Source organism: Cynara cardunculus (assembly GCF_001531365.2).
Source record: "Cynara cardunculus var. scolymus isolate 2C chromosome LG 1, CcrdV1, whole genome shotgun sequence".
Taxonomy (NCBI): Eukaryota; Viridiplantae; Streptophyta; class Magnoliopsida; order Asterales; family Asteraceae; genus Cynara; species Cynara cardunculus.
In genome coordinates, this window is record NC_037528.1 from 47,956,882 (window position 1) to 47,960,105 (window position 3,224).

General features: G+C 37.3%; 1 protein-coding gene across 2 annotated transcripts in view; it reads right to left on the reverse strand.

The window, feature by feature from the left end:
- LOC112519395 overlaps positions 1 to 2,098 on the reverse strand; it is a 4,066-nt gene extending 1,968 nt beyond the window's left edge. The window contains exon 1 of one of the 2 annotated variants that reach the window (XM_025127484.1): positions 1,965 to 2,098. The gene's annotated coding sequence lies outside the window, so the exon portion shown is untranslated. The other variant, XM_025127494.1, reaches the window with a different exon arrangement.
- Positions 2,099 to 3,224: the final 1,126 nt, after the last annotated feature.

Below are 3,224 nucleotides of genomic sequence, written 5' to 3' on the forward strand. Positions count from 1 at the left end.
AACCCAAATTACAAGGAAAGTCCCTAACTTCAGTGCATACACAAATCCCAAACTGGAAGAAACTCCTATGTTGAATAAAAATTAAATATAATTCAGACAAAAGATCTAAATTTTAAATCCCAGATTAGTTATGTTAGTAAGTAATTGCAAGCGTAAATGGCTGTCTAAGTATGTGATGTGGGTTGCGTGCAATGAAAATAAGAGAGACAGCCAAGAGAGTACCAGAGTGTGCGAGCTGGAGATGATAAAAGCCAAACGCATAAGAACGTTTCAAGAGCCTTGGTCAGATACCTTTGGGCACCATCAAGGAGCCACTTAAGCATTCAATTCAGTAAAAAACTGATTCTATGACGGATGGCAAAAAGATGTGGCAAACTGCTAACATCAACGGTGATGCTCATGCTAAAAAGTGCATTTAAAATCAAATTCATTCACGTCTAGCTTCTTCACACCTTCACTATCACAATCCCTCGTATTTGTTTTTGTTCTTTGCGTAATGTCCAATTTTTCCACCCAAATAAAATTTGTTCTGTTCTCTATCCAAATCCTTGGTTTCAACAATGTAACTGAGACAAGTATAATCCTGTTTGTCCCGTTAATTTGTGAAACTTGTTTTGTTTAACTTAGTGATGTTTGTCTTGTTTAATTTCATCCTCATTGTAATTCAAATGATAATGCACAATATGCTTTCATAGAAGAAATTGATAACAATTTATATCACATACAAGATGATAGAGAAGTTGAGAGTTGAGACCATCAACTATTTCTGATGGTTTTAGTGGGAATTCAATTAGTAGAAGAACCTTTGATAACCTAAAGATTGCATATGATTTCTATAATCAATATGGGCTCTCTAAAGGTTTTGGTGTTCGTAAACATTGTGTTAATTATACGGCCACAAATACAATTTATAAGGGATAAACTGTTTGGAATTTCCAAGTCGATTGGTGAGTTTCAGTTTCCAACATCATAATATTAATAACCCAACCCCAAGTCCCAACCTTTTACAACGACTTAACTAAATCGAAACACATAAGAGTTTGAGATGGCCATGATTGTACCCAACATGACCCACAAATGGACTTGTACAACACCTCTACGCATCAACAACAAATATTGGAGGTTTAAACGTAATGATTTACCTGAAATAGTCACTCAAAATCCACAATCTCAGGCTCCTGATTCTTGGTCTAAGACTCCTTCCCTCCCGTTTCCAACGTAGTTTTTATGAGTTTTAGGGGAGACTTTGCTTTGCTTTCCAACTAGAGAATATGAACTTTAGAAAGGAGAAGCACATCCTATTCTAGTTCAATTAGTTGATCATTTCATATGAGGGTTAGGAAGCCTATTTGTAGTGCTTCAAAGTGTGATAAATGAGGAGACACAGCCCTCTGTTTTCTGTTTTGTCTGACAGCTAGTCCACCTTACTCAGACAGTGACTTCGTTTCACCGTACACCTATCTCAATGCTCAAATATTTATATATTATACGTATATGTTGGAGTGGGAACGTTCACCTAATATGTCTTGTTCACTTCTTTTTCTTTCCTACAAGAAGTTCTAAAGCTAAGCAAGTGAGCAACCTTAAGATCTCCCATATGTAAAACTCCACGGATCTAGGATGAAGTGTACTGTCACGACTGTTGAAGAAATTCATCAACAGAACTCATACAAAGATTATTTTTACGAACACATGATCATGAAGTGTACGGTAATTTGATTTAAACTTAATGCTTAATGGAACATGATGCAATTTGTTTCACTTGCGCTTTCATGATCCAATCAGTTTCACACTTACAAATGGACTCACATTCCATAAGGTTAATTTCACACAATCACACTTACATGAACAATTGAACATGATGCAACCTGGTTAGCCTATTACTTCGCAAAAGACAACCACTCAACCAGAGATATTTCAATTAAAAGTACCAATTAGGGAAGGGGAAGAAGACCGAAGACTACCTGAGACGGAGAGGGAGCRCCGATTTGGGAAGGGGAAGACCGAAGACGGAGAGCCGGAGTGGGAGCCGGGAGGAAAGACGAAGACGAGAACGGAGTCTCGAAAATGGAGATCAGCCGCCGGCCGAGGAAGCGAGGACTGGAAGTCTGGAACCGACGAGCGGAKGAGGTATAGTATAGCGGGCTTGGGCCTGACGTCACTTGGGCTGATGATGCCCTGGGCGACGGCCCATGTCTCCCATGCCCAAGAACTTAGTTTTCATGTTCCCGAATCCCGAATCCCGAATAGGGGTGTAAACGATACGAGACAATTCGTTAGCTACTCGAGATCGACTCGGTCAACACTTGATTCGAATAGGTCGCTCGAACTCGACTCGACATATTAACGAGCCTTTTAAGATTATAGAAGCAAGTACTAAAAGTATCAAGTAATCAAAGCATTCRAAAGTAATTCCAGTTATTAGGTGTTGACCCTTTTCCAGAATAGAATAGAAATCATTGAAATCGTCYGGATTTCAATTCCGCATTTTTCTTTGAACCAAACGTGTGATTGGAATGCATCCGATTTTCAAATCGCATCAAAATACCACAACTGAAAAGGGCCCTTGTTGTATTTTCTTGAATAAGAAAACATTGTCTCGTATCATGTAAGAGGTGTTTATCCAGTAAGAAATGTTGGTCTGTATCAACAACCTTATCGTGTTATTTTACTAAATTGAAAATCTTAYCCAATAAATAAAGGTGATAACTTAAACTTGGTTAGTGTTCATCGGGTAAAAATACGTCTATATTTTGTTACTTTGATGACCAAGAATTTACTCGGTTTGTGTTGATAAACGGCCATAAAATCAATATCAAAATAAAAAAACACTCTTATTGCTTATGATGATAAATATTTTAGATATATATAATTATGTATGTCGAAYAACTTAAAATGTAACAATTATTTATGATAATAAATATTAAAAACTTAGGGTCGTTTACCTAAACACTTACCTATTAAGCAAAAATTCAACACTATCCCTTATTTATCGGGTAATATTTTATTTATTAAAACGCATCGTATGCAACAATTTATTCCGGTAAGCGCTAACCATGGTAAGAGTCCTCGTCCTCGTCCTCCCTTACTCGGTAAGACTTTCGATTCTTGCCTTCGCTCTTACCGAGTAAGATTATTAGTCTTTGCCATATTCATTCGGTAAAGTAAAATGACTTGTTAAGCGCTTACCCGGATAAACGGCACCTTACTCTAACCAAAAAAAA